Source organism: Numida meleagris, chromosome 1 (assembly GCF_002078875.1).
Source record: "Numida meleagris isolate 19003 breed g44 Domestic line chromosome 1, NumMel1.0, whole genome shotgun sequence".
NCBI classification, from domain to species: domain Eukaryota; kingdom Metazoa; phylum Chordata; class Aves; order Galliformes; family Numididae; genus Numida; species Numida meleagris.
Genome location: NC_034409.1, coordinates 143,144,655 through 143,151,702, shown reverse-complemented (window position 1 = coordinate 143,151,702; position 7,048 = coordinate 143,144,655). Strand labels below are relative to the sequence as shown.

Here is a 7,048-nt window from a genome sequence, read left to right as displayed (position 1 = left end):
GAGGCTGTGGGGTCTCCTCCCTGGAGCTCTCCAGAAGCCGCCTGGCCATGGGCCTGGGCACCCTGCTCTGGGTGGCGCTGCTGGAGCAGAGGCTGGAACACAGGGACACAAGGGGCCCTGCCCGGCGCAGCTCCAACCTCACAGCACAGCCGGCGGCACCCACCCCGCGTTGCCCGCGGGAGGAAGCGCTTCGGCTGAGGGCGGTGCGGAGCGGGGCGGGCCGGGGCGGAGTGGGCCGTACCGTCCCGCCCCTCCGCCCGCAGCCGCCGCCGCGGCGGGAGAGGTGACAAGCCGCTGCGTGGAGGCGCCGCCGCCCGGCTGCGAACGGCCGCTGTCGGCCCGGCCTCGCCGCGAGGTAAGGCAGCTCCGAGCCGCGGTCCCTAGGGAGAGCTCGGGCCCCGCTACCCCCGGTACCTGGGCGGGCGGCGGCCGCCGCTCCCCGGCCTCTCCTCCCCCTGCTCCCGCGTGGGTGCCCCCCCCCGCCATTTTCCCCCTCGTGTTTCCCGTGGGAGCGGCTGCGGCGCGGCGGCGCCTTCGGTCTCGCGGCCGCCGAGGGCTCCGCGTGCTGCCTGGGAGCGGCGGCCTCGGGCAGCGGGGAGCCGCGGTTTCCTCCCGGCGGCGGCCCCGTGCCCCGCGTCCCCCCCACCCGCGGCCGTGAGCGTGGCCGCCGCAGAGAGCCGGCGCGCCCCGAGGAACTCCGCGCGGAAAGGAAAGTCGATGTTATGCTGCGCCGAGTTGCGTGCGGAGCCCTAAGTGCGTGCGTACCTACGGGGAACGCGCACCTAGGTGAGCACGTGGGAGATATACGCACACAGATAGATTTTTCAAGCCCCGACGACATTGCCTGCAGGCTTCTGCTTCCAGATGTTTTTCTTTCTGTTTCTCCCGGTCACGCTTCCCTTCTGCTGGGAGTGAGGATGCTCCCTGAGCGCTGGGGACAGGAGAAGTGGAGCACCTGTGTGCCTGCTGTTCCTCGTGGCCATGCTGTGCCGTGTCGCAGCCCGTGGGTTCCTAGCACGGTGGGCAGGCAGCAGAGGAAGTGCAATTAATGTTCAGCACGTGACTTGGCCCCGTACTTATCATCTTAACATGGTATCCGTACCTTGGTAAATAGGCACCGGTTCAGCCATCTGGCCGGCCTTCTCCTTCACCGTGTGTGCATACCACAGCGTGCGTGTGTATGCAAATGGGAAGTGTACCGGTAGAAGGCTTTGGGGCCAAATATGTATTTGAACTCTTCTGGGAAGCGCCCCGAAGTTATTGTCAAGGACTGATGGAAAACTCCTTTGATATGGTTTTTGATTACGTTCAAAAAACCCCAAACCAGTTGCTTCAGTGTGGGTGATGCCAGTTAGTAATGTGCGGCGTGTTGGCTGTTTGTGTACATGCGCTACAGCTGGTACCGCTGCTGGAAGGCGTGCTGCTCTTCCCCTGCAGACAAGGCCCTTTTGTGTAGCTGTGGGCTTCAGGGGCGCGTGAAGCCAGGACGAGCCCTGCAGCATCTCTCTGTAAGAAGGAGACGGTGTTGCTTGTCCTGCACCATCTGCAGCCCCAAGTAGGGCACGCTGGTCTGTGGCACTTCCATGGCTGCTGCCACATGCTACGGCTCGTCTTTTGCAGTTGAGATTTGGAATGGTGTTTGGCTCCAGGAGGGGTTTTCAGTGGCGTAAGTGCCTGTCTGCCTGTCTGTCCAAGGTAGCCTGCCGGACAGTAGCTGTATGGTAATGTTTTTCTGTAGCTGAAGAGGTTGGCTGTGTTGTTGTGATACCTCTGTGCTGTGTAGTTATGAGGGTGGGCCCCATGACGCATGTCACCTCAACACATTTTTCCTTTGAAACTTCTCTCCTTAATCATTTATGGCCCTCTCTGAATAAATAGCGTATTTTTAGAGCTCAGCAGACCTACCAAAATTTCAAATCCTTGGAGTTGGTCTGTTTGGGATTGTGATGCTGAAATCTTCATTTGAGCATCATTTTCTTAAATTTGGCTTTTGCAGAATAACAGTTGTCATAAGAAGATTAAAAATAAAGTCTACTTGCTGTTAACACTTGGTGGGCGAAATTTTCATCTTGTCTACTACATCTGCTCTACAGTTTCTCTGCTGGTTGCACAGTCTCTAGAGCTGTAGGACGCAGCATCAAATAGATTTTCTGCTAACCTAGGGATTCTCAAACTGTGGTGTGTGTGTGCTGTGCAGAAGCAGTAAATGGATTCTGCTACCAGTGGCATACGACTCCTCCAAGTTTGGGAACCTTCCTGGTCTTGTTTTTTTTCTGAGCTTGAAAGCTACAAGACAGCAGAAAAAATTCTGTTAACAGTTTATGGCAGGAAGAAGAAGAAGCACGCGGAATTGGTATTCCCTGTGCTGCCTGATGGTGTTAGGTGTTTTTGCGTTCTCTGGGCAGCTCTTGGAATCTCAGCAATGTTTAATGATTATTTTACTCTTTACACTGACGAGTAAAATTATAGAGCCTAATTTATTTAGGTTTGGCATGTTCTCACTGAAACTGATGCCATGCCAAGTGAATGAACAGCCTGCTTGTTTATACCACCTTCCCTCCCCCTTTTAATAGGCCCCCATAGGTCTTACTGTGGTACTACTAGAAGGTTTCAGAATTTGGTCCAACCTTCCAATAAAACTTGAAACAGAAAACCACCAACAGCATTAAACCTGTTATTGAGGAAGGTATTTTAATATTGACGGCAGTCAGGGTAGAAATCTCACTTCAGAGAGCTCCGTCCAATCTTTCAATCACATTTACTGTTCTTCTGTATATTTTTTTCTGGCAGTTTATTGTTAGCTGCATGGTGCTGGAGTGTTCAAGACAGATATGAACACGCTACCTTCAGCTTTGCAGAATTGTAAAGTAACCTAATTGGCTCCCAGATCTCATGCCCCCCCTATCATATTTCAAACTCTGTCTACTCATTACTGCTTTCCAGATGTCTCGTACTAATCAAATCTTTGCTGAATCACTTTTCCTCACATGCATTATTATTCATTTTCTTATAGGCATCCAAGAAATTAAAACGCTTGGTATAATTTTTTTCTTCATTTTTTCTTTTTCTCGTTTTCCTTTTTTTTTTTTCCTTTTGCCTTTCTTCAATATTCTCCCATGCTTATCTGCAACTTTATGTAAGTATAGTTAGTTAGAAAGTGACATTAAGATGTCACTGAAGTGAAAGTCAGGAAAAGTGTTGATCAGAAATACTTCTCATTTTCTAGTCACTCATTTCTGGTGAATAAACCTTTAAAAACAAAAACAATCTCATTTTTCTACTGGTGGTATTTCTCCTGCTCTTTTTGTGTAGTCTTTATCATTATGGATGAATGATCTGCAATAACTGGGTTTGACACCTTCCAAACTTCAGAGAAATGCAATACTGAAACACTCAACTAAATATGGAATAAGAAGACATTTGAGTACGGCCCGGACACAAGTATGAAGGATGAGCAGTCTTCTTCAAAGAGCTGGAAGCGTCCAATAATGCGATAGTTTATCCTTGCCTTACAATTGCAGACCAGCGTTTTAGTGACTGATGAAGATGCCTATTGTCAGGGATTCTCTGTGGAGCACAAGGTAGGCCCATTGCTATCCAGAGCTTGGGCACAGAGTGCTTTAAGACAGCAAGTAGGGTTTTGAGCACTACAAGAATGCAGTCTGGAAGGCGGGAGGATTGGTGTGGTGATGGTATGCAGCTGTATTACTGGCATGTTCTGGAGCGGTAAAATTTCCTAGTGTGGGAGGTTTCATGACCTGCTGTGGCGTACTACACAGGCCACTCTTTGCCCAGATAAAGCTGAGACTGCAACACTGTCATTGAGTAATGTTTCAGTATGAAAGTATAATGTCAGTGTAAAGTCCAGAAATACTTCTGACCTATGACCGGTTGGGATCATGTATCTTAAAGTAACAAAGCCGGTCTCTAGGTGGCTGCAGACTCTTTTAAAAGTGTTTTCTTTGCTCACTGGTGAATTCCAGGTTTAGGTTTAAGTTCAACTCAACTTCAACTGCTCTTCAGCAGCGGGTTGTTTTGATCGTGCTGCAGCTGTTTGTGCTGAAGAATAAATAGCTCTGTTGTCTTCATATTGAGAGAACCGGAGGCTGTTTCTGACTCCTTCACATGCTGGTTTGATGCTGATGTTGGAAATAGTGCAGAGAGAATTCCGCTTTGGGGTGTCTGCTTGGGAAGTAACAAGGGGTGGTGGAGAACCTTCTTCCTTTCTGCACCCTTGTGAACTATCCCCACCCTTTGCTGACAAACAAATATTTCATACCTAATGGTATCAAAAGGTGGTCTGAGAGGCTGAGTTTGCATGAGCCTGCATCTCCTTTAACTGGAAATCATGTGTTGTTGGGGAGGGTCTGTGCCTTCTGTTTAGCTTGGAGTCCCTGATCCATAGCTTTAAGTTCAATTAAGTGAGCCAACAGATGGCTTTGTTACTGATCTTTCTCAGGAATGGGAGATTTGACACTAGCTAATATTTGTTCAGTAGATCCATGGCAAGTTTCTTCAGTGGTGGTAGGACTGTTACTTATTCAAGGATGAAATACTCTAGAAAATATACGAGTGTTTTGTTCGTGATTTAAGACTGTAAAAAAAGTGTGGGTTGAATTCATGGGTCTTGGAAGAAAAATTTTTATGAAGTACAAGGGGTGTCTAAATGTTCTTGACTTGTGTTGTAAATGAGTGGTTAGTGGGTTTGGGTGAAGGGTGTACTTCTTAGCTGAGAGGGGTTTCCAAGCAAGCACAAGGTTTTCATGAAGTAGGACGCATCCCTGTGGTGCTCTCTGTTTATATGGATGTTGTAGGCTCTGAGCATTGATGGCCTTGGTGTGTAGGCTTTGATGAATTAGTTATCTAACCTTTATTTGCTGTCCTCAAATCCAGAATTTCTGCTTTTTGTATGTATACAATGAATTGTCAATATATCAAGGTGATTTTTGAGTACGCTTCAGGAGCAGTGGTTGCCAGGGCTTGTAAGTGTTCGCTTACTGTAGCCTTTAAGCGAATAAATGTTAACTTTATCTTTTCAAATTAGTGAAATATAGTAACGATGCCTTAATAGAAGCATCTTAGATTCCATGTCTGCAGAAAAGGTGAATAAGGTGTTTCCTGCTGTCTGCTTGTGCCGGAGCCTTTGGCTTAACAGGGGCCAGGCGGGGAGGAGGAAAGATGTAGGATTTAGATCTCCTCTAGACAGCATTGGGTGATGCAATTCATGTCAGGTATTTCACTCTTGGGATTCTGCATTGCCTGTTGGCAGTTAGAGATGGGTCTTGTGTTACTCAATTCGTTCACTTAATTTCATAATACTTTATGCTCTTCGCTTCCTGTTTGTGTTGGAGTATATTTCTTGTGCTACTTGCAGCTTTTAGATGGTATCTGATTTCTCTGGTTCTTTTCCTAATTTCTTGAACAGTCCATTCCACTTTACACTCTGGTAGATGGATGCCATGTGAATTGCGAGATGCCATGGGATGGGCTTAGATACTCTGATATTCTTTTTGGAGGCATACGTGTTGAATCCTGGGAATGGTTAGACCTGAAAATACATCCTGTGGGAGCAGTGATGAGTGTGGACAGGAAGAGTGAAGGCGTAATTAGCTGCAGTGGTAACATTAGGGCACAATCCAGCAGAACAAGGTGTTGTCAGTGGCTTCAGTCAGTCATTTTCTTGAAATTACCTGTCCTCACTGTTGTGAATTAGAGGAAGGGGAAGAAAAATCAATACTCTTCCTGAGCTGTAAAGCGGCATCTTGATCAACAGTGTGACAATAACTGGAGGCCAAGGCTGGGTGGAGCTCAGCACTCCTCCCTTGTGAAGCAGCAGAATGGTTTGGTCGTCTCAGTTGTGATGATGGCCCTAGGGCTGACAGGAGGATTATAGCAGCATTGTTGTCGCTTTCTAGAAAGCTTACCTCATGGTTCTTTAGAAATTTCAGTTGATTGATGCACTTTTTCTTACAGTGATGCCAGCGATGCCAAACCTGCTGGGGCTGGTCTCAGCTGCTGCTGAGTCCTGGTGGAGGAAGCCTGCTGCTGGAAACAAACTGGAAGCGGGGATGATGTCACTTTAAGATGTTGTTTTAGAGAGTTTTAGGATTGAGACAATGGGTTTTCTCGACTGAAGGAATCATTAAAACTGCTGTAGTTCTACTGTTTACATCAGCGGGATTTTGTCAGGGGGATTGTAATTATTTTTTGTTTTCCACTTAAAAGACTGGGGAAAAAAAAGGAGTAAAATAAATGGGATACTCTTAAAGGGATTTCTTTTGATACTTGCTATGTTGTCTCAAAAAAAAATTTTGGTCACGGCCACAATTGGAGAGTCTACATCAGATTTTGGTTTCTGAAGGGATATATCAAGATCTTTACCAGAAAGTTAGCTCTGGTTACTTTGTTCCTTTGTTGTTAGGTGTCTTTCAGTAGCTGGAAGGGTTTTGATGAGATATCATGTGGCTTGGTAGTAGATATCTCTCTAAAATGCAAGTGCACTCAACACATAAAATGTCTGAGAGGACAGAAATAATAGGGCCCAAAATTCTGTGGATGTTTCTGTGGAGAATCCAGGGATTTTAACCTCTCTCTTCTGTCAGTAGTTGAAAGAAGAATCAAAAGAAGCAAATGCAAAACACTTGAGTGATATTCCCTTGTATATGTGCTGCCAAAAGCAGAGGAAAGGGATAAAGGCAGAAGTCTCTTTAGTTCATCCACTGGGAACTGAGCACACATTCACCGCTTTTGTCACAGGCAGTATGTCTGGCTCCAGTGAGGAGCTGTTGTTGTGTCTGGACCCAGTGTGGAGCTACCATTATGGGCAGGGGACTGGGCTGAGAGAGCTGGGTGTTCCCAGTCAGATGAAAGGAGGCTGAGGGAAAATCCCATGCAGCTAGTGAAGGATATTGAAGCCAAGCTCTCCTGGGTAGTGCCAGATGACAGCAAGGAGACAGTGGCAACAAAATTTTGCCTTAGAAATTTAGGTTGGGCATTGCCCAAATGGGCAGCCCCTAATTGTGGGCCTGCCAAAGTCAGGTTCACGGGT

The 7,048-nt window shown here is 47.2% G+C and overlaps 1 protein-coding gene across 1 annotated transcript in view; it reads left to right on the top strand.

Moving 5' to 3' along the window:
• The window catches only part of MBNL2 (muscleblind like splicing regulator 2), a 107,118-nt gene continuing 100,318 nt past the window's right edge, over positions 249-7,048 (top strand). Inside the window, exon 1 of the mRNA XM_021416460.1 lies at positions 249-355. The gene's annotated coding sequence lies outside the window, so the exon portion shown is untranslated. The remainder of the gene's footprint in view (positions 356-7,048) is intronic.